Here is a 27,874-nt window from a genome sequence, read left to right as displayed (position 1 = left end):
TATACTATGTAATTTATTTAATTAATTTATTTCGGATATGTATCTATATTATGTTATTAAACAACTTATAAAATATGTTAGTAAATTACAATTTTATTCTGTCGGGAATAATTCTGTGTTTTTCGCTAGATGGCGCTAATTGTACTTTTGTTTAATACAGTTTCCTAGATTCAGCGGTGTTTCATTTTATAATAAGAAAAATCATTAATTAGGTAGTTCATAGTGATCCGGCTCGAAGGACCACTATAACTACCTAATTACTGATTTTTCTTATTAGAAAAAAACACCGCTGAATAGGTATTGAATAAATCATGGAAGGATTGCCAATCCGTGTATTTGCTTGAAAATATAGGAATTTTGATAGTCGGTAAGGTAATTTCGGTCACTATGAACTACCTAATTACTGATTTTTCTTATTATAAAATGAAACACCGCTGAATCTAGGAAACTGTATTAAACAGAAGTACAATTAGCGCCATCTAGCGAAAAAAACACAGAATTATTCCCGACATTTTCATTGAATTCATATATTTATGCCTATTTCCACGTCCAGAAGCACTGGGTCCGCCGCAGTGCAGCGATATCCAGCGTCTCTGGAGCGGACAATCCAACATATTGGATATGGTGTTTAGGAGGCTGTAATTGTAATGATTGCTCTAAATCTTGTAAAAAATGTACATTTTGACTGCCATTTTTCTATTTAATCGACGATATAGTTTAGAGATCCGACGTGTAAAATTAATTTCGTTGCAAACACGCTCGCCGTGCCAGAGCACGTGATTGGTGCGTACGTGATTTGCGGCGCCGACTGTACCTATGTTTATGGGGGCTCGACCCCAGAGTGGGGGCATAGCAAATGGATAACGTGGGGCGAGAGGGAAGGTCGAAAGGAAGAGGAAATGGATAGGAAAAAGAGGAAGAAGAAGAAAACGGTTACTTAAATGACAAACATGCATGGCAATAGTATTTCATGACGGGATTTTAAGTGTACAATGTAAATAAATGGCTTAAAAAAATGAAATACGGTTGAGTTTCTTGCCAATTACTTCATTCTTCTTACTTACTCTATAATGTATTCTGAACTCAATGGTATGTAATAACCATACTCATAAATAAAAATGCTTGCACCGTGCGAAGAATCGAACACACGACTATCGGAAGTAAAGCGGTGTGCTAAACTGATTAGATAGATAGATAGATACCGAGGCCGTAAAAAAGTATGAGCTACCATAAGTTATAACCGTAACACATTGCAACGGAGACCTATTAATCCATGTCTGACACACTCTAGACTAGTTTTTATCTATAATTACAGCGTCCGTTAGTATACACGTTCGAGTCCATTAAATAAAAAAAACATTTAACCCACTTCCTAAAAAACAATATAGTATGGACTTTTTATTTGTGTGTGTGTATTGTTAAGTTTTTTCTTTATTACCAAGTTATAACTGTAAAAGCAATAAAAAAGATTTATCGATAAGATAAGTAAAAATTAGCTTCCAAAAAAAAATTACTGAGTTTTTAATCAGGAGATTATTTTTGTGAAATCAGTGTGATGGTTCGCTGTTGATGGTGGTGATAAAAAAGGAAACATTAAAATCGGCCAGCAATAGAATAGAATAGAAAATCAATCAATCAATTTATTCAAATAAACTTACATTGAAGCACTTTTGAATAGTCATCACATTTTTTTTAATCTATCTATCATTGGGAAAGCTGTCTCATGACGAGAAGAACGAGCAAGAAACATGCGTGTTGCAGTCTCTTACTAACAATCTGAAATCTGTCACGACTTCGTCTGCATCACACTTATCATTATATATCGCCCAATTTACATATGATTTTGTTAAATTATCACCTATGTGTTATTGTGATGTATAAGATATATTACTGTAAAGTTGCATCAAAATTCGTTCAGTAGTTTTTGTGTGAAAGTGTAAGAAACATCTATCCATACTCACAAACATTCACTTTTATAATATTAATAATATAATATGATATACAAACAGGTATTAGCAAAATTCATAAACGCGCATTTAAATGCGTGAGAAAAATTAACCCTTCATTATTGTAATCAAAATTAAATAAAAGATTCTTATGCATATAATGAATTTATAACATTAACTAGCTTTTGCCCGCGGTTTCGCTCGTTAAGCTATCTCCTTAGGTATGGAATTTATCGAAATCCTTTCTTAGGGGATGCCTACGTCATAGTAACTTTATGCATGCAAAGTCTCAGCCCGATCGATTTAAAATTGACAAAGTTTCATACAAACTTTCATCCCCTATTTTATTCCCTTGGGGGTAGAATTAATCAAAATCCTTTCTTAGCGGATGCCTACGTCATAACATCTACCTGTATGCCAAATTTCAGCCCGATCCGTCCAGTAGTTTGGGCTGTGCGTTGATAGATCACTATGTCAGTCACCTTTGAGTTATATATATTTAGATAAGATTTTTATTTGTAAAGTAGACAAATTTTGAATTCATACCAGATATTCCACGTTTGAAACCATGAATTCAAACATTAGTGATCGCAAAAAGTCAACTAGATAAACAAACCCCTTATTTTGTAAGTCGGTTATAATGTCCCAAACTTTGTAACGGTCGCAATATGCAATGCCCCATCTAAAACCCTTCACGATGGAGTTCAGTCCCCTCGGAGTCTTTGTTGCTCAGCCACCAGTTATATAAATGAGAGTTTTAGTCATTGTCAAGACCAGTAGCGGCCGAAACAACTGCTATTGTTTAGAACTGGTTATCCACTAACACGTAGGCATGGGTGAAAAATATCGATATATCAAAATCGATATTATTTGAAAAAAATAATCGATCATTTAAAATCTGGATATATCGATAATCGACATTTTTTTACGGATATCAAGTTATTTTTTTTTATGATTTCCCATAAATAAAAAATGTCTGTGGTTTATGGATGTATGATAATAACATATTGACATTGACATAACCAAATTAACAGTTAGGTTAAGTAGCTAGTACTATAACGTCCGTGTGGGCGAACAGTGGTTTATTGTGTTGGTTCAGTTGTGAATACAATTGTAATACTGTTTGACAGCCTCAGTGGTCTAGTGGTTAAGCAAATCGCTTTACTATTCGATGTTCGCGGGTTCGATTCCTCGCACGGTACAATCATTTGTATTCATGAGTATGATTGTTTGTATCGGTCTGGATGTTTTCTATGTATAATATATATTATTATATATGACATGGACTATATTTAATTAATATTATATATAGTCCATGTCAGTAGTCTGGTAACCATAACACAAGCTCTGCTTAGCTTGAGACTAGATGGCATTGTGTGAATTGTCCTGAGATATTACTATTATTTTTTTTATTTTGTTTTGTTTTTTGCCAACTATCAAATCATATGCAAAGGCTTGCGTCTGCTATTAACTTGGCAGTGCCAGATAATAAGAGCAGATTGACAGGGGAGGACATAAAACAGAAACTGCTTCTCATGTTGATGCCTGACAATTATTGGTTTGACTAAACCAAACTACATGACTACCAATTCGTATTTATTTTTCGAAACACTAATACTTTGACAATGTACAATTATTTCGATATATATCGATATTATCGATATATCAAAATATCGATATTTTTACAACATATATAATCGATAGCTTCGAAAAATATCGATACAATATATCGTCGGTTAAATAGAAAAATGGCAGTATTCAGAACGTACATTTTTTTACAAGACAAGCAATTAAAGTTTTTGTTTTTAATTTATTTAAATTATTTTTTGCTTTAAAGTTTATATATACACAGAAGTATTATATATCATTTTAAAAGTATTTAATTGACTTATATAAATGGAGGCAATTCTAGCTTCTAATTTTAAAAATGTCATTTTTCTATTTAATCGACGATATATCGATATTATTTTTTCATTTGCCCATGCCTAATAACACGTAACTCGGATAGTGTTAGGCGAGTGGATTTTGCGAGTGGTATTTTTTGTTTGTTATTTTGCTGTATATGATTGATGTGTAATAATAGAAGGGAGGAAGTACATTGTATAAGTAATGCAGAATAAATGTTAATATTAATGGTGTAATGTATGTATATGACCTTGGTAGTGCAGTGGTTTAATACGCTGCCTCACCTTCTAATAGTCGCGAGTTTGAACCCGGATACTGTACAAATATTTGTTATAATGACTGTGAATGTAATCTCTAGTATATACACCTTGTTGTTACTCATGACTTCGTTTGCTATTTTGAAATAAAATATGTTAAATTTATTTTTTTTTAATACTAGAATTACTCACATAGCGCCATCTAATTCCAGGCTCAGCAAAGCTTGTGTTATGGGTACTAGACAATATATATATATACTTAGATATATGTATATGTATTCTAAATACACACATAATAGACTTAATAAACACAGGTGAATACAAACAAATGATTGCACCGTGCGAGGAATCAAACCCACGACCATCGGAAGTAAGTAGGTGGTGGGAAAGTCAAGTCTATTATTTTGTAAAAAGTCTGCTTAAGTAAAGACCACCCAGACCATCAGATATAACGGTACAAGCATTAGTTTAAACAACCTACTTACAAAAGTATTTCGTTAGCCTTACGGAGATTGTTATAATCAATCCGGACCGATTCACTAATGCTAAATTTACAACGCATATCATCCATAGATATTCTCCATTGACAACGGTTTACAAACCTATTGTGCAAACAGGGCCTGGTGTTCGTCCTGCCACATCTCCTGCACTCTATCGGTAGCACTACTCTCATAGGGTACTTGATTCAAGTTATAAGATTATAGATATTATTATTATTATATTAAATTAAACAAAAAAAGTCATTCAATTGAATTTCTTGCCAGTTCTTCTCAATTGGATCTATATATTGAATCCAGTTGGCAGAGAAAAAATTATAATATAAAAAAATTGACGTTCATAAGAAGCTAAAATGTCCTACTGTGGTCAGTTACTGCTGAGCCACGTAAAGAGTCATGTCTGCTTAGAATAAACTGTTGTAGAAATATGTAGTAAAACTATTTATGACTGGAAAAATATATTTAATGGTAAGATGGTAAGCTATTGCGTTCTACAGCTGTTCATGTTCCAACAGCATCTACATTTTGAATTTCCATCAATATTTTAATATCACAAAAAATTCACTCCAGCCATTATTAATAAGCTAAATCGACTTTTAAATAATAATAATAATAATAATCTTTATTTGTCTCAAACAGAAACTTTTTACACAATACAACTATTGCCCATATAATAATATAATTTAAAAACTAATTAATGAGATAAAACGGTCTATAACTCAGTGAGGGCAGTGAGTCCACCCTCTCTGCTATTCTGTTATAGCCTTTATCAGTAAAATACAATGTGAGATCAACGACGACGATAGCATATTAAGTTAAGTTTTAAACTACGACTAACAAAGTAATCATAAAAATTGACAATAACAAACTTAAATATATATAATCTAAACATTATTCAGGATTAGTTACAACATTAAATAAAATCTAAGAATTATTCAGGATTATTTTATCATATATACCATCAGACACAGACTTGCGTGTACACACATATATCGGCATAACTTAGTAAATTACGATACTACGAAACGAGGGATTGTTCTTGCAGCAACCATTTGCTATATTTGCGCCTAAGTATTGGTAAGGATAAAATCAGTGATGAACGAACTGGCGGCGGCAAGTCGTTCCAAATTTAAATTGATAACGTATGTTGTAGTAAAACTATTGATGACTGGAAAAATGTATTTAATGGTAAGATGGTAGACAGTAAAGTGACATAATACATATTTTTTTTTTATAGTTTTGATTATAGAATACAAGAAAACTTTAAATATATTAATATCAAAAGAGTTTCTCAACATAAACGCAACTGACGCCAGAGTAGCTGACGTGACAATACCTAAAAACTACGTTCCTGTATCTGCTTCGACATATATAATATTATTTTTTCAATAAATTTCTTCATTTTTGTATTAACAAAATTATAAAGGCGGGCGTCCGTAATGTGATTGTTTTAAAGAATTTAAATAGAATCGCTTGTATCTCATTATTTGTACCATATCACAACGCGATCGCGTGACAATATGTTTGTTATAGTTTATTTATATCAAGTTGTAAACGTCAATTTGATCTCATTGTCGTACGAGAGGAGAGCACATAGCTATACGTGGGGTGCCATTGTATGTCGACCCATAGACAACAATCAAAAGATGTACTCATACATTCAAACTGTCATAAACTAAACTCTCCAATATTATACACTTTGGTATTACTATAGACATAAAATGCATCAAAAAGAGGAAGGGAAAATATTAATAATTGCAATAAATGTTGTTTTCTAACGATTTGTGAATTGAATTTTTGTTATTTATAATATTTTGTTTGGTGCCAGTTATTTCACTACAATATATGGTTATATAATCAAATTATACATTAATATGCAACAAGAGTTATATCATAATTATATAATTTATTCATATATATATAATATCAAGTTTTAATTATAAAAACAAACTGTTTTCTATGCGACGTCTCTACCGTAGTTATATGAATGACGAACTCGGTGGTCTAGTGGTCTAGCACACCGCTTTACGACCGATGGTCCCGGGTTCGATTCCTCGCACGGCACAAACATTTGTATTCATGAGTTTCGCTATTTGTATTTTCCTTTTGAAAAAAAAATCATGATTGTTAGTATCGGTCTGGGTGTTTTCTGGTCTGTTCAGGTTGCGATCACTGATTAGATTTTTTGTTTTCAATAGCATATGGTCACTCTATTCTCCCAAATTTGAATTTAAATAAAATTGTATTATTGTAAATATGTATAACATTTTAAAAAAAGAAAATACGAGCTGAGTTTCTTGTCAGTTCTTCTCATCTCGAAATCATTCCGAACTGACGGTAGATTTGACATATCATAAGAGTCTGTAATAGACCTACATGAATAAAGATATTTTGAATTTGAATTTTGAATAATTATTCCTAAATCCTTAACCTATCGGTATCCGAAATTTTATATCCATAACATCGCTGAAAAAAACATAATAGTTACTGGGGACACAAATCAAGCCAGACCAGAATCTGTGGTGAAATGTAATCACAATAAGAGACCCGGATTTCATTGTGTTTAACAAAACTGTATAGTGAATTATCTAAACACTGGGTAATCGGATATTACGAAAACAAACGCGGGCTCTATGGAACGGGCTATTGTGAGGAGTCAATGGTGGATGGTGAACGGTCGCGAGGCCGTGCCATTGTACGGAAGTGAAAAATAATCGATTATAGATACCTATTCAAGTAAATAAAGTTTTAGGTGTCTCTTTGTAATATAGAAATAACAATTTTTTACTACATGCAGATGAATATAAATACGGTACATACACCAAAATAACATTTAAAAAAACAAATCTGTCGGTCTGTCTGTTTGTTCCGGCTAATCTCTAAAATGGCTGGACTAATTTTGACTGATGTAATAAGGAGTAACTTGGCTACTTTTATTTTAGGGAAACAAAGTTAAATTCCACGCGAACGAAGTCGCTGGTGTAGCTAGCTAAATATAAAAAATGCCTCTCTCCCTGTCTGTTTGTTCTTGCTAATTTGTGAAACGGCTGGACCAATTTTGGCTGGGCTTCCACTCGCAGATAGCTAATATTTTAAATAGATAGAGTAACTTAAGCTACTGTTATTTTGGAAATTTTATTTATTTTGATAAAAAAAAATTCCAGCTATTTATTCAATAAACAAAAAGTAAATCTTAAAATTCTAAAAAATTTATAATGTTTAATATTTCTTGATGTTGATTTTCATCCAAATTAGTCGTCAAAAGCAACATCTACGGTTTACGACCAAAAAGAACATGTAGGCCGCAAGTCTAAAAACAAAGTTTGCAGTTTGCAGTGATCTAATATTGATCATAATGATAACGAGAAGAATCGATTAATTAAAAATCGATTGTTTGCGCAGTGTCACATCCCTATACCATTGTTGGTAACACATTAAATAATGCGACAATAAACTACACAGCACCGCAAAACTCGGCACCGCCGCTGCGGAACGTTGGATTGCCCATTGTCATCGTCTGCTTCGTGTCTACCACAAATTTCTAACTTCTTACCTATCTCTGTAACCGAAGCAGACTTTGAAAGACTTCGGTTTCAAATTTCAGCTGCCAACCATAAAACTGTATAAGCTATATTCCATTTGATGGGTGAGAAACGGCAGTCAATTTCAGAGTTCAAGTTAAGTGGAAACAAGGTCTGGCTCGAGTTTCAGAGAGGCACTAACTGAGTCCTAAATAATAAGGATGAAAAAGGTGAATTTGTATTGATTTCTCAAAAGCTTGACTGATGTAGAAGTATTACTTTTTCTGTCCGTATTTTACCGATTGTCATTGTTAGGTTCGATACGATATCGACTCGTACATAAAAATATTTGTATTTATGAGTATGATTGTTTTCATAGGTTTGAGTGTTTTCTATGTATATTATTTATGTATTTCCAAAAACACACATGCACTGCTTAGCTTGGGACTAGATGACGCTGTTTTCTTGGGTTATTATTATATATATAAAATAAATGTAATATCGCCCGCGTAAAATAGTAGCTTTAAAAATGACGAATTTCCATACAAACTGTCATCCCCTATTTCATTTTACTTCCTTAAGCAGCTTTTCTAGCCCTTACATCCCTTAAAAAGTAGCCTACGTTCTTTTCAGGGTCTAGACGATCTGTGTACCAAATTTCATTTAAATTAGTTCAGTAATTTTGATGTGAAAGTGAGACAGACCGACGGAGTTACATCCGCATATTAGTAAGAATTATAATAATAAAAGATTAGCTTACATTAGTAAGTAATAATATAGGGTTACGTAATTTAATCATCGAAAGTCCGTTACGCTTGAATTATTGCTTTGTGTTGTCCTCACTCTTGTACGCAGCTACCCTAATTGTACATTCAACAATTAATACCCACCCCTTACATGTATAGAGTTTCTTTTTAATTAATATTCTGAATACCGACTTTTTAGCGTACTCGAAAATAAATTAGAAACGGTCTAAGAACATCGAGTGATAAACGTCTACAAAATCATATAATCAATCTATTTTAAAATGAAATATAAAGTCGACAGAAGTATTTTATACAATTTTATTATGTTTAGTATTTACCTGTACTTGATTATAATTAATATTATATTATCTGTGATTGACCATAGACAAGATAGAAAATATCATAAAATTAGAAACAGATATATTTCAACGAATATTAAAAAAGAGGTCCGTTTGATTATTTATGTATTTTGTGATACCTTCACAGATATTTTAGAAGAATTGATGGAATTACCCTTAAATAAATTCAAAACATCTGTTAAATCATATTTACTTTAATTTATGGTATGGGTTCCAGGGAGTCATTGCGAGAGTGTTTTAAGGAATCAAATATCCTCACCGTTGCTTCTCAATACATATATGAAAATATCATCTATGCCAGGAAGAATATAGACAGTTTGAAAACAGTTAGTGATTGCACCAATAAAAGCTTACGTAACAATAACAAACTGATTTTACCTAAATGTCGTTTGGCTAAAGTTAGTAATTCGTTTTGTGGCAATTGCGTAAGGTTTTACAATAAAATACCAGAGTCTGTTATAAATCTGCCAGAAAAAAGATTTAAATGTCAAATAAAACAGTTCCTTTGCAAAAAAGCTTACTATAAAATTGAAGAATTCGTTAACGATAATAATGTTTTTATAGAAAAACTTTAAATCCATAGCACTGACAATATTATCTGATTACACTAATAATGAGTGCGTAGCGATTTCTATGTTGATTATCGCATGCCTCTTACTTGTTATACTGTAATTATTTATATAAAAAAAATCATCTATTAAAAAGAGCAACACACAAGTTTCTTGCTCATTCTTCTTGTGATGAGTCTGCATTCCGAATGAGTGGTAGAATCAAAATATGACTATTCAAAAGTGCTTGTAATGAGTTTATTTGAATAAAGATTATTTCTATTTCTATTTCTATTTAAAGTTGTTTAACCTAGACCGTATCATAATTAATTTAGATAAGATGATTATTTAATTATTTGTTATTGAGTTTGGTTTAAGAAGAGAAAATTCTATATTAAAATAAACTTAAATTTAAGCACTTCTGAATAGTCTTATTATGTCTATTCAAAGCATAGTTTTTTTTAATCTATGGCTGATTCAGAAAGTTATCTCATTATAAGAAAAGCGAGTAAGAAACTTGCATGTGGCTCTTTGAAATAATTGTTGTTACATTACCTTTTTGTGAATACAAAGTACAAACTAGTATTACCAATTTATTAGAGTCAAAATATTAAATACACAATCGAATGGTTCAGTAACTGGTTAAATCAATTATTGGTATACAATTTAGTGAAAACCGCAAAATACTTGGTACAGTTATTTAACTTCCCATCAATTTTTAAATACATATCTGTTTATAAATATTCTAATTAAAATTGTATTTTCTATCAATATACATATTAAATTCTTCCAAAATTGAATTAAAAAATGAATCTGTATTATGGTAAATATGTACAACCATATATAATTGAAAAGAATACGAGCTGAGTTTCTTGTCAGTTCTTCTCATCTCGAAAGCATTCCGAACTGACGGTAGATTTGACATATCATAAGTCTGTTACAAACCTACATGAATAAAGATATTTTGATGTATTTGAATAACTTAATGCAATTAATAAAAAAAATTACTTGTTGTTAATTTTTTTTAAAGCCTTTTGTCAAGTACTTGTTCAAACACTCTATTTTGTTAAATAACAAAACATTACTCACCTAATTATTTATTACAATAACACGACTTTCACGAGACGTGATCCCAGAGCCAACAAAAAAATTAAAAATAAACAGATTTTTGTAATATACTCAGCCCACACAATGAGTTCTATCTCACAAGTATAAATTAATTTAGAAATTAGAAGTGTATCAGATATAAACTCAGGTCGTTTCACTCAAAACTAATTGCGTATTGTTTATAAAATTGTAAAATGTATCATTTATATAACTTATACTATTCCTAATTTAAACTAACGCGTATGTTTAAAAAATATATAATGCAGAATAACTTCGTATTATACGCTTACAAAACTGTCCCGCTGAGCGACGTGAAATAAACTTGGTTGAGTATGATGTATATACACATAAGTTTATTTAATTAATTATTGTATTAAACGCAAGAGTTTGTTACGTTTTTACGAGTTAATTAAGCATCATTCATCATTTTATAGCTAGACAATTCAAAGCGCCATCTAGTCCCAAACTGAGCAGAGCTTATGTTATGGGTTATTTGTAAACACATATTATATACATAGCGCCATCTAATCCCAATCTGAGCAGATCTTATGTTATGGGTTATTTGTAAACACACATTATATAAATAGCGCCATCTAATCCCAATCTGAGCAGAGCTTATGTTATGGGTATTTTTGTAAATACACATATAACATTCATAGAAAACATCCAGACTAATACAAACAATCATACTCATAAATACAAAAGTTTGTGCCGTGCGAGGAATCGAACCGACCGACCATCAGACGCAAAGCGGTGTGCTAGACCGCTAGACCACCGAGGTCGTCAAAAAGTGTGGGACTATAGGAAACAAGGATTTATGTCAGTACATTAACGACAAGTCTTGAGCCTTTTAGCTACTGATTTTAATGATATACTAATTATTAATTTTAAAACTCAGTTCAAATAATTTGGTATTAGTAAGTGATGCAACACTTCCGTACTTTAATGCCCATTAAATTTATATGAATATAACTTTCACTGCACGAGCTATACTAGCGCATACCGCAGACGAGCACAAAAGACGCCAGAACGGTTAATTATAGTGAACTGTCGGTTGTAAAATTGGGATCGGATAGATTGGATAAGTGACTTAGATAAGATCAGTGGTTCCCAAACAGTTTTTGCTGCGTACCACTTCAAAAAAGATCAAACTTAGTAGTAGCAACTAGAAGAAAGGAAGAAAGAAAGAAAAATATTTTATTCAGTGCTTTTCAATAATGTTACAATATAAAAAACAAAGGAAAAAATCAAATAAAATGTATATATAATTAAACCTAATTTACCATGTAGATAATTAAAATTACACTGATATTATAAATGAGAAAGTTTGTTAGTGTGTGTATGTTTGTTTGACTGTTAGCCGCACGTACCCCTTGATACGACTTTATGTACCCCTGGGGGTACGCGTACCACTAATTGAGAAACACCGGATTAGATTATAAACGGTTTTTTATTCTACTAACAGATCACTCTAACTTGGTGCGTTTGCTCGTAACTTGAGTTTTATATGTCCGGCGATTGGCTGTCTGATCGATGACCAGTCAGCATATGCTTGCAAACTATATCCAAACTCTATTATTTGCCTAATGATGCCTAGTTCGGAATTTATTGCCTCATAATGCTTCATTTATTTATTTATTTATTTATTTATTTGAGCTACCAACAAGACATACACTATGAGGTTACAATTATTATAACTTGCGAAGAGTTCAGGTATATAGTGTTGACTTAATTACTGGTTGCCACGGCACGCGATATTGGTTACAGAAGTTTATATATATATATATATGTATACAATTATTATTTTTTTTTTTTTTATTTATTTTTTTTAATTATTATATTTTTTGTTTTTTATATTTATATATTTATATGTGTATAAATATTAAAGTTTTAATTTAATTGTGTTAATGAAACGGGTTTGACTTTTGTCTCAATATGTGTTCTTGAGTGGTTGACTTGAACTTGGAGAAACCAGAAAACACGTCAATATCCGAACTCCTCGCTACAATATTATAGTTATTTTCTAATCTATTAATGGTGGAGAAGTGTCCCAAATTGCTTCTGAATCGCTTTTCTTCTGATTTTGGGACACTTCTCCACCATTAATAGATTTAGAGGCAAAATACGTGTCATAATATAACAGTTAATTATAATGAACTGTCGGTTATAAAATTGGGATAGGTGACTTAGATTAGATTATAGATGGTTTTTTATTTTGTTATTAGCATATTCCTCTAACTTAACCCGTTTGCTGGTAACTTTGTGAGTTATATATATTCGGCGATTGGCTCTCTGGTCGATGAACAGTCAGCATATGCTACTAAACTATATCTTCGATTAAATAGAAAAATCGCAGTATTCAAAATTGTACATATTTTTTTACAAGACATCCATTTAAAGATTACACTGAAAATAAAAGAGTTTTAAATTTCCACAGAAATGTTAAATATCATTTTAAAAGTATTTAGATAATGATCAAGACGGCGTGGTTAATTTAACAACTTATATAAATGGAGGCAATTTTAGTTTATAATTTTGAAAAATGTCCTTTTTCTATTTAATCGACGATATCCAAACATTCACGTATATATGTATGTAAGTATGTATTTAATTACAGGAGCCAACAGAATATCAGCGCTGCAGACTTATCTGTAGCTTCATGCTGAGTTGGTTGCCTCTTCATCATTGCGACACATAAAGCCATCTCTGTTTTTATTTTTTTTTGTAATATTATATTTCTGTATTATTTAATATGTAAACTTTATTTCTATTTATAAAATGTATCTCATGTAGGCTATGTGTTTGTAATTGTTGAATAAAGAACTTATCTATCTATCTATCTATCAAAGTCCTATTATTTGCCTGATGATGCCTGGTTCGGAATTTATTGCCTGATAACGCCTCATTTAGAGGCAAAACATGTATCATAATATAACCGTTAATTATAGTGAACAGTCGGTTGTAAAATAGGGATGGGATACACCGGATAAGTGACTTAGATTAGATGATAGACGGTTTTTTATTTTATTACTAAAGGATCACTCCGACATGCCCAGTTTGTTGGTAACTTTGTGAGTTATATATCCGGCGATTGGCTGCCTGGTTGATGAACAGTCAGAACATGCTTGCAAACTATATCCAAACTCTATTATTTGCCTGATGATGCCTAGTTCTTGTTGTGTATATGTTATCCATATTCGAGGAAATGGCTAAAAATTTTCAAAAATAAAAATTAGTATTTCAATGAAGTTTAAATTATCTTAAACGAAGCAGATGTAGTCGCGGATAACAGTTAGTAGTATGAGTTATAACATTTATAACTAGTATCTGTTTATCTTGTCACGAAGTAATGCCTGAAAATTTTCAGAAATAGAACTTAGTATTTCAAGGACGTATCATCATTACATAGTATAAAATAAAGTCGCTGTCTCTGTCTGTCCGTCCCTATGTATGCTTAAATCTTTAAAACAACGCAACGGATTTTGAAGCGGTTTTTTTTTAATATATAAAGTGATTCTAAAGGAAGGTTTATATATATAATACATGTACACCCGTGGGAAGCCGGGGCGAGTAGCTAGAATTTTATATCGAAACTAGCTGTTCCCGCGACTTCGTCTGCGTGGTATTTAACTTTATTTTTCTAAAATAAAAGTAGCCTAAGTTACTCCCTATTACATCAGCTACCTACCAAAAAAGGTCCCGTCAAAATCGGTTCAGCCATTTCAGAGATTAGCCGGAACAAACAGACAGACAAAAATTCTAAAAAAAAATATTTTGATGTATGTACCGTATTAATATTCATATACTTGTAGTAAAAAACGGTTATTTCAATATTACAAACAGAGGAGTGTCTGTTTGTAATTCAATTTTATTTATATGTATAGATGAAGCAGAAAGTCGCCGGTAAGAGCTAGCAGTGTTATACATATGTAACTGTTCGCGCCAGGTTTTACTGCGCCAGTTACAAGCGACGCTGGTTCAGCGTGCAGTAGGTAATTAAGTTAGGGTATCGGCAGGATGCGCCGCGCCGGAAGGTGGTAGAATATCGGAGAGCGGACGATTTTTTATATTTGGGAAGTGTTCAAAATGTTCACTTAATACAACCACTTTTGAATAAATATTTTAAGCACAGTCGTATTATATGGGACACAGTCACCTAGATACATCAAAATAATAATTGCATTTAATAATGTCTAGTAAGACAAATTCAATATTGTCTACTAGGCACTGCTGTGTCTAAACTGTGTCACCCCACCTTACATTTTCCTATTGTTATTTAGTATATAAGATCATTATTTCTATGTACATATTGTCAGTATATCATCATCTGTAATATACATCGTCTCGACGAACAAACACAGTATCATTCATCCGCAACATATTACATTAAACAAAAAGTAATTTAATTACAATGATATCCTCACACAATTAACACAGTGCCATCTAGTGATTTCTATGTATATTATGTATGCATTTATAAAAAAGTATCTATGTATTTGTATCAGTTATCTAGTACCCATAACAGCTCTGCTTAGCTTGGGACTAGATGGCGTTGTGTGAATTGTCCTGAAATATATACTAGCTACTCAACCCGGCTTCGCACGGGTGTACATGTATTATACATATAAACCTTTCGCTTGAATCACTCTATCTATAAAAAAAACCGCTTCAAAATCCGTTACGTAGTTTTAAAGATTTAAGCATACATATAGATGGACAGACTGCGACAGCAACTTTGTTTTATACTATATAGTGATGATACAGAGAAAACGATAGACCGATACAAACAATCGTTTGTAACGTGCGAGGAATCGTACCTGTGACCATTGAAAGCGATATGCTAAAACGCAAGACCACCGTAACCGTCTATATGTTCGCGATAATCACAGAAACTATTCAACTGATTTTCAAGCATCTATTACCGTAGAATAGTTTTGAATTTTGTTTGTTAACCCATCTGGGATTAGTCCTGTGAGTATATTATTACTTTAAGTTACTATTAACATGATATTTTTTTATTTTTTTAAACAAAACAATGATTTTTCTTATAAAAAAAAAGGTTCATTCCAACAAAAGACTTCAACGCGCATCCGAGCATGAGTGAGCTCATAACCACGATTTTTACCTCATTCTAAAACCACTCACCACCGCATTACAAACTTGATTCATCAAAGCATATTCCTTGTATTTTGGTGAATGAAGCCTTTATACTTTAATAATAATAATTAATTTACTCAAAAACGTAATATAAAAGAAGATAATTAATATAGTATCATATATTTTGTCATAGCAGTGGCATGCAAATATATTTTTTTTAATTCATTTTATATATATGATATGTATGTATTCATACATATATAATAATTTTAGGACAATTCACACAGCGCCATCTATACCCAAGTTAACCTAGCTAAAACTTGTATTATGGGTACTAGATAACTGATACATATACATAGATATTTTTTTGTAAATATATACATATTAGACATAGAATACACCCAGACCGATACAAACAATTATACTCATGAATAACAACTTGTTTGTGCTGTGCGAGGAATCGAACCCGCGACCATCGGTTGTAAAGCGGTGTACTAGACCGCTAGACCACCGAGGTCGTCATAGACAAACTATAGAGTAATCTATTTAGCGGCCAAGTTCCTAAGTGATTCCGATAGAGACCGCTCGCATATATTTAAATTTTTAATGCTCCACTTATTTACATTATTTTTCTTTTCCTTTCTGGTGTGTGTATATATGTATGTATATGTCTATGTGTACCTATATGTATGTGTATGTATGTATATGTATATATATTTTTATGTATTTTCTGTATATATTATTGGTTATATATGTAATTGTGACGCGTATTATTTATTGTACCTATTTCCACCACTGCGCAATTCCTCTCAGTAACTCAAAGGTTGACTGGAAGAAATCCCTCTTCTGGGATAAGTCCGCCATTGTACGGCTAAGTCAATTGTGTCCTTTTATTTATAATATTATTGTACAATAAAGTATTACAAACAAACAAACCATTGCAATTAACAAGTATGTTAATGCTGAGACCACATAGCGTGTACAGGCGACGTAAAAACCTAAGATTGATTCGTTCAATGTTTAACAGTAAGTGGCACGAGCACAATCGAAGAGAGAGTTATTTATTAAAACTATAGACAATTATTTCATGCAACACAATTAGATGTCTTTGTTTCGATTGCAGTGGAACAATGGTAGGTACACGATCGCCTTCTCACAAAAGTAAAATAGAATTCGACTCGAGTTGGATGGCCGGGTCGGCGATGTACTTGTGTAAGTACATACATTTCCGTTTAATTAAATTTTTTGCTAGACTACTAGTCGGCAGTTATTGTCTTCACTGCTGTTGCGGGGCGGCAGCAGCAACGATGGACTATTAATTTCTTCTTTCACTTATATGTATTTTACACTTCGAGCATGTAAACCGAACTGGTCTGTGCACACAATTTTTTTTTTTCGGACTACTCTAATGCCATAGCTGGCCTTTACAGCTTCACCGGACGTTAGGGGGAAGTGCAGATGGCACTCCAAAGCCGCGGAAGGACTTATGGAGCGGCTGAAGGCCAACTCCTGCCTGACGGATACGACTCTAGTCTGAGGGCACCACTAGGGGTTCGAACCTCGGCTCAGGCCGTCGTAATATCGATCCCCGTCTGAATTGGACGAGGGATCGATCAGACAATATGCTGGTTCTTTTTTTAAAAAGAACCAGCATATTGTCTGATCGATCCCCCGTCCAATTCAGTACCTCTCCTACTGCCTTTAGGCAGTAGGTAGGTGGGACTGTCATGGTCAAATCAGAACTTATATCTTGTCTCAATAATAAACATGATTATATCAAACTTCTGGACCATACATTTTATGTCATAATTATAAATAGATTTAATCTTTACTATTTATATATTTACTTGACAGTTTATAAGCATAAATAATACTTATTAAATAAAAATTTATTGTGGTGGTTATCTCAGTCAAACCAGATGGCGTTGTAGTCGCTGAAATGTGCTTTAGCGCGGCACGCTGGCGAACAGTTGCCGTTAATGTAACTTATCATGATTAGTTAGCATTCAATTTATAATATAAGGAGAGATCCAGGGTTGCCGAAGACGCCGTACTTCGTGGTAAAAACCTCAGGCAGTGGTTTGGGTTTAGCTAAGGTCCCTTCAGAATCGCCGAGGACAAAGTAAAGATCGGCTTAATAATCGCTAATCTTTGATTAGAGATGGCACGATTACGATGACTTGAGCCGAGGTTCGAACCCCTGGCAGTGCCTTCAGACTAAAGTCGTATCCGTCAGGCGATAGTTGGCCTTCAGCCGCTCCGTAAGTCCTTCCGCGGGTTTGGAGTGCCATCTGCACTCGGACCCTACCGTCCGGTGAAGCTGTAAAGGCCAGCTGCGGCCAACAGCATTAGAGTAGTCCGAAAAAAAACTTTAATGTTGGTGACTATTAGTGATTAGTTATTTTTTTCGCAGTATTACATACAAAAGTAACTTATCAATGTATCCTATACTACAATCTCATATTTATCATAATAATAATAATAATCTCAGGACAATTCACACAGCGCCATCTAGACCCAAGTTAAGATAGCTAAAGCTTGTGTTATGAGTACTAGATAACTGATACATATACATAGATATTTTTTTTGTAAAAAAATACATATTATACTTACATAGAAAACACCCAGACCGATACAAACAATCATACTCATCAATACAAATGTTTGTGCCGTGCGAGGAATCGAACCCGCGACCATCGGTCGTAAAGCGGTCTGCTAGACCGCTAGACCACCGAGGTCGTCAGTATCATTTAATGTTTATCTTTAATTTCTTACTTAACTTATCTTGAATCTTAACTTTGAGTATCTTAAATTTCTAACTATATTTAGTTTTAGATTTTTTAACCGTATTCAAACATATCTGGAATTAGTTGCAATATAAAAAAAAGATAAATTCTAAATAATAATAATATTCCTGGGAAATTCACACGACGCTGCATAGTCCCAAGTCAAGTAGACCTTGTGTTGTGGGTACTCGACAACTGACTCGATAAACTCGATAAACACTTAAAGACATTTTGTTTGTAAATACATACAAACATCCAGATTGATACAAACAATCATACTTATGAATAAAAATGTTTGTACAGCGCAAGAAATCGGATCCGCCACCACAGGCAGTAAAACGGAGTGTTAAACTGCTATACCACCGAGTCATCTATACATGTAGCAACAGTCAGTGTATATGAATTTCTTATTATACAAAAAAATATAGAGTTAATCAATATAATAACGTCAATTGATGATTTCCGGTTCACAACTGCACTACACTTGATTAACTATTGCAATAAAATGACTGTAATTAATAGAAAATTGATGATAATGAGGAGACGGCGCTGATAAATACTCGACAAAAACAGATAACACGATCCCACGAGCGAGATGTGGTGCTGATCTTAGTAAACCTAGTGAACATTAGCGTAGCGTTACAGTTGATCTCTTATTTATTTATTTATGCCAATGATTCAAAAATAAAAATAAACCAACTTACATAAAAATGTAATTATTTTGTCTGTTCTAGCAATTAACAAGAATAAACAGACAGACAAAAAAATAAACTTAAAACAACTAACGTAAAAGCAAAATATTTTGTCTGTCTGTACTAGATATTAGCATTAAAATTGCATTATTAATAAAAAATCTAAAACGGTATCACTCTAAAATGGCTGGACCGATCTTAACGGATCCTTCACTCGAAGATAGCTAATGTTGTTAGCAATAATTTGTGCTGCTTTTATTTTAGAAATTTTATTTATCTAAATTCCAAGTTTGTAATTATGGATGTTTGTTACACTTTCAGCCTAAAACTACTCAACAAATTTTGATGAAACTGTACAGTAATGTAACTTATGCATCTGAACAACATATAGGCTATATTTTAGCTGTTTAACGGGGGTAAAACCGCGAGCACAGCTAGCTGATCTGGTAATATCTAATGTGACCATTTATTCTTCGACTCAAAACGGGACACAATTAACAGACAGCCAATGAAAAAAACTCTTTTAAAATTATCTATTCAAAAAAAGTTATCAATTAAGAAATATATCCGATAAATATAATTAAACATTTTGTTTATTCATAGATAGTTTATATTTATCTGATAAAAATAAAATGTTTTGTTATCGGAGGAACAAATTTGACTTTTTAAGAAGTATTTAAGTAAGAATGACACTCTTGGCACATTTTTTTTATACTCACCTTAATTACCAACAACTAACAACCGGCTCGTCTACCCAAAATTTCGCACCGTTACCGAAAACGGGACAATTTTGCGTCCCAGAGTCCGTTTCGGGGACACCGGGACTCGTAATTATAAAAAGGGACTGTCCCGTTCATTACGGGACGTCTGGTCACATTAGTAATATCTGACTTCAATGTTATTTTATAATCTACTACTTGTGACAGGCCAATGGAGACAGACCGTTTCCCTACGTGGCGTGTTCACCACGCCATCACTTCAAAAAAACCCACTACACCAAAGTTATTAATTTAATTTTAATTACTGGTACGCATTTTTTCGTTCTTCAACTGTTTTAATTCGGCAATTAAATATATCCAACGGGCAGAACCGGCGGAATTGTAAACTGAAATATTTTAATATTATAAACACGAAAGTTTGTGAGTATGGATGGCTGCGGATGGATGTTTTATACTCTTTCACGCAAAAACTACGAAACGTTTTTGATGAAACTTTACAGTAATATAGCTCATGTATTAGACTAACACATAGGTTATAATTTAAAATGATATTACGTGAATTGGGCGGAGTATAATGATAACTGTCAAGTGAGTCAAAATTAAAATTTGATATATATATATATATATAATAAATATATTTATTTATACACATATTTATTTATTTATTTATTTATTTATTCACTATTGAATAATATATATATATATCATATAGAATATCTGAACTTCTTGCAAAGGATAATCATTGTAACTTCATAGAGTTAGTTGGTCGCTCAAATAAATTAAATAAAGATAAAGTGTGATGCAGGCGAAGTAGCGCGGGTCAGCTAGTTGAGTTTTATTGTAGTGTGTGGTGCGCGGTCGGCTGCGCCCGCGCAGCTAGCCGGCGCTACTTTCCCCGCGCTAGCTTCTCATTTAAATACATCTCCTTATCTTCATCTATTCAGTTGCGGCGCTCACATTTTTATTACAACAATATTTTCTTGCCAGTTATTGCCTCTGGACATTTTATGATTACTAGAAAAATATGCGCGAACATTTAAGTATAAAGTACATGTTTTAACATGCTATGCTTCAAGTACTTATTTACACCATAAATATATTTAAGATAGAGTTTGTAGCCCTATAATATATATATTGTATAAATATTTATATATTTAAATAAGCTTTAGATTAATATTATATGAGAGTTGATGCACGGAAAACGCACTTCAGCGCATAATCCTTACTGTACCTACTAATATATAGAACTAGCTTTTGCCCGCGGCTTCGCTCGCGTAGTAGTAAGTATTATTATTAATTAGGTGTAGTTTGTGCGGCTCTACTTTTGTTTCGCGTGTGTAAAAAATTAGGGCCTACAAAATATAAGATTTATAGAAACTTTCATCCCCTCAGGGGTGGAATTTATCAAAATTCTTTCTTAGGGGATGCCTACGTCATAGTAGCTTTATGCATGCAAGTCTCAGCCCGGTCGGTTTAAAATGGGCAAAGTTTCATACATATTTTCATCCCCTTAGGGGTAGAATTAATTAAAATCCCTTTCTTAGCGGATGCCTACGTCATAACTTCTACCTGCATGTCAAATTTCAGCCCGATCCGTCCAGTGGTTTGGGCTGTGCGTTGATAGATCACTATGTCAGTCAGTCATCTTTGAGTTATATATATTTAGATAATAGAGGGGGTTAACTCCCTGCCTCCTCTGAGTTACAGACCGTTTTATCTCGATAAATAATTTTATTATAAGCATAAATTGCGATATATTTTATTAATGTTATATATATACATACAAAATTAAATTGTATTCAGTTCTTCTTGGCTCGAAAGTACTCCGAAGTGACAGTAGATTTGATATATCAAAAGAGTCTGTAATAGACCTACATGAATAGAGATATTTTTTTTATAATAATAATATAATAATCTCACGACAATTCACACAGCGCCATCTAGACCCAAGTTAAGCTAGCTGAAGCTTGTGTTATGGGTACTAGATAACTTACAAATACATAGATTATTTTTCGTAAATACAGACTTATTATACATAGAAAACAGCCAGACCGATACAAACATTCATACTCATGAATACAAATGTTTGTGCCGTGCGATGAATCAAACCCGCGACCATCGGATAGTAAAGCGGTGTGTACCGCTATACCACTGAGGTCTCCAATTTTATATGTGTATTTAGTGTATACATATCTACGCTTTTGTGCTGTATTAAGAAAAGATTAAATACGGTTTTAATGACGTTTAACTGAACTAAAAAATATTAAATTGATAAAATTTTAACTGATCTCATTAATGTGGATGCAGCCGATAAACGCAAAATGGTATTATTCTTTAAATCGTTCAACTTCTATCACTCTATGGGAAGCATCATTATGTTCAATTGACAATGACTGTCTGAAACGATGATGGTGATTACAACAAATTATGGTGGTGAATATGAATGAATACATTTCATAAGAGCTCATTTATGTTTGCAAAATGAACTCATTACATACTCGTACATCAGAAACGCACAGATAGTTGATAAAAATCGCTATTTAAGGCTGGAAGAAATCGCTATTTAGCGATAAGGCCGCCCATTGTTACCTCTGTATTGTAATTGCTGTTTTTTTTATATTTTGTGTGCATATTAATTTTCTGTGAGAGGAACAGTAAAGAGATTTTCATTCATTCATTCATTCAAAAATAACTGAATTCAATATTGCAACAACCGAATTTGTATAGACATTTAAGTTATTTATTTATCAATACCTATGTATTGATAAATAAATAACTTAAAGCGACAGCGAGTTTCTTTTATACTATTATAAAAGAAAGTCGCTGTCGCTGCCTGTCCGTCCCTATGTATGCTTAAATCGCGATAAAAACAAATCTGGTGGGGTTGAACCATAGGTACTAACTCGAGGGTTGAATGACCATCAACGCATTCTATTTTGAATTTGATTTACATAATAATCCTCTGTAAGTCGCGACTTTTAAAAAAAACAGTTCTGGTGGGGTTGAATGATAGGTACTAACTTGAGGGTCGGCTTAATAGAAGAAATATAAATAATCTTTATTCAAATAAACTCATTGCAAGCACTTTTGAATAGTCATATTTTGATTCTATCATTTCTGTAAGAAGTCGCGGTAAAAACAAATCTGGTGGAGTTGAACCAAAGGTACTAACTCGAGGGTTGAACGACCCTCATCACATTCCACAGCAATTGGCCGGTGCAAATTACGAGTGCCACAGATAATACGTTCCGATTTACGACTAATAACGCATGTAACTCGATATCCAGCATCGCGGACGGCGGACGGCAGACAGTGGACGGCGGGCGGCGCCGCTATAACACTAATTGCTGGTTCGATTCAGAAACTGTCCGTCTGCTTGTCTATTGATTGGTACAAATAATTACAGCTATCTAATCCATCTAGATAGGTGTAATTGGGAAGGAGGAAGAAATCCCAGTTAAAAACACATAAAATATTTTATAACATTTTGATTTGGGTAAATTTAAACTGTAAAACTTTCTTGCTACCTCTATATTCAGCGAAATAAAGTGATTGATTAATTGAATGACTCTTTCACGCAAAAACTACAGGATTGATACCAATTAAATTTGCTACATATATACATCATAATATACTTCATTATAACATAGTGTTTTTATTAGAATTCACATATATTATACACTAGCTGTACACGAGACTTCGTCCGCGTGGAATTTAACCTCATTTTTCTAAAATAAAAGTAGCCTAAGTTACTCCTTATTACATCAGCTACCTGCCAATAAAAGTCCCGTCAAAATCGATTTAACCATTTCAGAGATTAGCCGGAACAAACAGACAGACAGACTGACAAAAATTATAAAAGATGTTATTTTGGTGTATGTACCGTATTTATATTCATATGCATGTAGTAAAAAACTGTTATTACAATATTACAAACAGACTCTCCAATTTTATTTATATGTATGATAGTCAACATAGTCCTAGTCCGGGTAGCTAACATTATATGATCAACACAACTGTGCATTTGTATATCTGTTACACTTTCACGCCTTAAAAGGTTAAATTTATAATCATCAGGATATTTATAACTTTTTATACGGTAGGGACAGTTATAAAAAATATGTGTGAGTGCGTAGCGATTTCTATATTCATTATCGCATGCCTCTTACTTGTTAGACTGTAATTATTTATATAAAAAAAAACATCTATTAAAAAGAGCAACACACAAGTTTCTTGCTCATTCTTCTTGTGATGAATCTGCATTCCGAATGAGTGGTGGAATCAAAATATGACTATTCAAAAGTGCTTGTAATGAGTTTATTTGAATAAAGATTATTTCTATTTCTATTTCTATGACTTACATAAGTGGTCGAGATTGTCCAATATAATGATTTTGCAATCATGGTAGCGCGGATGAAGTCGCCATCAAAAGGTTGTAAAAATATATTTCAGCAGTAGTTTTTTTTATTTCTAACCCTTCGCCCTCTATTGGCTGATTAATAAAAAATGCCTCGTACTCTATCCTAGAGTTCAAAGTCGAATTTTGAACTTGCAATTGTGAAAACTTGATACGACCAATTAATACAAAAAGACATTAAGACAAAGACACTCCAATTTCATTTATATGTATAGATTATACATATAAATGAAATTGGAGTGTCTGTTTGTAATATTGCAATAACCGTCTTTTACTACATGCATATGAATATAAATACATTACATACATCAAAATAACTTTTTTTAGAATTTTTGTCTGTCCGTTTGTCCCGGTTAATCTCTGAAATGGCTGGACCGATTTTGACGGGACTTTTTTGGCAGGTAGTTGATGTAATAAGGAGTAACGTAGGCTACTTTTAATTTCGAAAAATAATGTTAAATTCCATGCTTGTATTTAATAAATCTGTTCTTTTATTTCATTTACACAGTAAGTCAATTTTAATATTTTGTTTGAGAAAAAAACTTATGAACGATGAACGTAAATTTAAGTTTAAGTATATTATTTTTTACCTATTGGCAATGAAACAGTTGTAATAATTATCACGCAATTTAGCTCAGCATTTATATAATTAATATCACCCGGTCACACGGAAAAAACCGCCACTAACTGGCAACAAATGAAACTCACCAAAACAAAAAGTCCAATCCCTTTTGCGTGTTTACAAATACACTATAATTCACATGATCACACTTTATAGCGCACTATCACTAAAAATCCACACTTAATAGTTCCCTAAGTAGATAGTAAACTTTTATAAAATTTATGAGAAGTTACTCGTACATCGAGGAGTTACAGAAAGGAACCGACATACGGGTGTATAACGGACAGTCGCGAGTACACTGCGGGCCGGCGGGTGCTCCGGCCGGCCTCCACCACTCCAAGCTTTGTTATGGACCTAGTCCTGGAGATAGACTACACAACAATAACGGTTATATTAAAACAATTTTTTTTTCGGACTACTCTAATGCTGTTAGCCGCTGCTGGCCTTTACAGCTTCTCCGGACGATAGGGAGCGAGTGCAGATGGCACTTCAAACCCGCGGAAGGACTTTTGGAGCGGCTGAAGGCTAACACCCGCCTGACGGATTTGACTTCAGTCTGAGGGCACCGCTAGGGGTTCGAACCTCGGCTCAGGCCGTCATAATATTGAACCCCGTTTGAATTGGACGGGGATCGATTGATGAGGAATATAGTTAAAAATATTTAGGAATTTATTTCATAAAATACACGTAAAATCCTCCAGAACGAAGAGATGAGAGAAATAGAGTATGAAAGTAACAACTTGGTAAGAAGATATAGGTTACCAATCAAAATAGGTGAAAGGGTAGTGAGATGTAAAAGGGTGGGATGGAAACATTCTTTTAAATGTATTTGAAAGTTTATTAATTTTTTTCTTTACTTATTTTATGAGCATCATTATTTGAGTTAGAAATTTAAATTATTATATACATATTTTCTTTGCATTTTACTTACATATTTTGAGCTCACATATCGGATCGGGATCGGGGGATGTGTCAAGAAATCTGTATAGAGATACAGAAGCTAGTCGAGTAAACATAGTGTGTGTGCCATGTACAGTATAGTGTGTTTTTTTATCTCAAATACAAATTTGATATTACCTGTGTTGCGAGCTTTTTTTGATTCTTAAATCAGAAATGAACAAATACTGATTTTTATAGGTTAGAAACGAAATTTGTGGGTGTTTATTTAAAATAAACAAATTCAAAATTAAAGCATAGGCATTAATAAATATAGGGTCCTCTATTTGTTACTATAGTCGTTCTATTTGTTACTGTAGTCTAGTTGTACTATTTGTTTTTTATTGGTTCTTTTATATAATAAATGACCTTCATATCTTTACACAGTATAAAATAAAGACATTGCCGCTGTCTGTACGCTTAGATCTGTTATATTACGAGCGAATTTTAATGCAGTTTTCAGCAATAGATAGAGCTATTCAAGAATAATATATGTATTTATGTGTATGAGTTATCTAGTACGCATAACACAAGCTTTAAATGAAATGAAATGAAATTTATTTGTTATAAAAGTAGTACATAATCGATGGTATGGTTATTTATATTATATAGTTCTCACTTCTCTATAGATCAGTCTTTACAGACATACAAATACATATTTGAATTAATCTATTATTATTCTTTATACAATTCAATTAAATTACATCTTATACATTTATTATTATTATAGAATGTAATAAAATTATTTTTATAAAACTGTTATATATTCATTAGGAATGTTAAAATTTCTAGCTAGCTTAACTTAGGTCTAGATGGCGCTGTGTGAATTATCCTGAGATTATTATTTTTATTATTAGTTATAAGGTCAATTTAGTATCCGAGATTCTAAAACAGGCTTTAATTTATAAGTATAGCAATAATTATTAAAAATTTTCAGTTTATAAAAACCCATTAATTTCGTACCACTGCTGTAATACAATAAACATGTTCAAACAAATAATTTGTTTTTGAAACTTGTGTAGGTGTATTGCCTACACAAGTTTCATATCAAGTTCATTTCAAGTATAAATATTTTCAAACCAATAATCCATTTTGCACCCTGTCCCCTGGTGTACCGACGCGAGTGTGACCCCGGGACCCCGGCGGCGCGGCGTAGCGTGCGCGTGAGTCCCTTGTTTTTCTTCTTGTGGTCCCGACTTCGTGTCCGTTGAATTTTTTTTTTTTCTTTAACGTTTTGTTTTAAAAAACAATACGTTCCGCTTTATAGAAATTAATTTATAACATATACCTACCAATTGGCATTTTTTTTTATTTAATACTAAATTGTATGTAAGTGTTTAAGTTCGCTCTATAATGTTCTAATTACAGCCTTTTGCACATCGTTTTACTTCTAATGGTCGTGGGTTCGATTTTGCAATCATTACATAGTATAAAATCGCGGTCGCTGTCTGTCCGTCACTATGTATGCTTAAATCTTTAAAACTACGCAACGGATTTTGAAGCGGTTTTTTAATAGTTAGAGTAATTCAAGAGGAAGGTTTATATATATAATACACGGGTGTACCGTGTATATTCATAAAATATTTGTATTCATGAGTATTACGGTAGTATCGGTCTGGTTGTTTTTTACATATATTATGTATGTATTTACGAATAAAATATCTAAGTATTTACATCAGTTGTCTAGTACCCATAACACTAGCTCTGCTTAGCTTGAGA

At 32.8% G+C, this 27,874-nt stretch overlaps 1 protein-coding gene across 1 annotated transcript in view; it reads right to left on the bottom strand.

Moving 5' to 3' along the window:
- The window catches only part of LOC131854119 (uncharacterized), a 155,320-nt gene extending 129,813 nt beyond the window's left edge, over positions 1-25,507 (bottom strand). The window contains exon 1 of the mRNA XM_059205250.1: positions 25,306-25,507. The gene's annotated coding sequence lies outside the window, so the exon portion shown is untranslated. The remainder of the gene's footprint in view (positions 1-25,305) is intronic.
- Between the last annotated feature and the right edge of the window lie 2,367 nt (positions 25,508-27,874).

This window comes from Achroia grisella, unplaced genomic scaffold, assembly GCF_030625045.1.
Source record: "Achroia grisella isolate CSIRO2021 unplaced genomic scaffold, CSIRO_AGI_Agris_v1 utg970, whole genome shotgun sequence".
Classification (NCBI taxonomy): domain Eukaryota; kingdom Metazoa; phylum Arthropoda; class Insecta; order Lepidoptera; family Pyralidae; genus Achroia; species Achroia grisella.
Note: the sequence above shows the minus strand (reverse complement) of the source record. Positions and strands in the feature narration are given on the sequence as shown.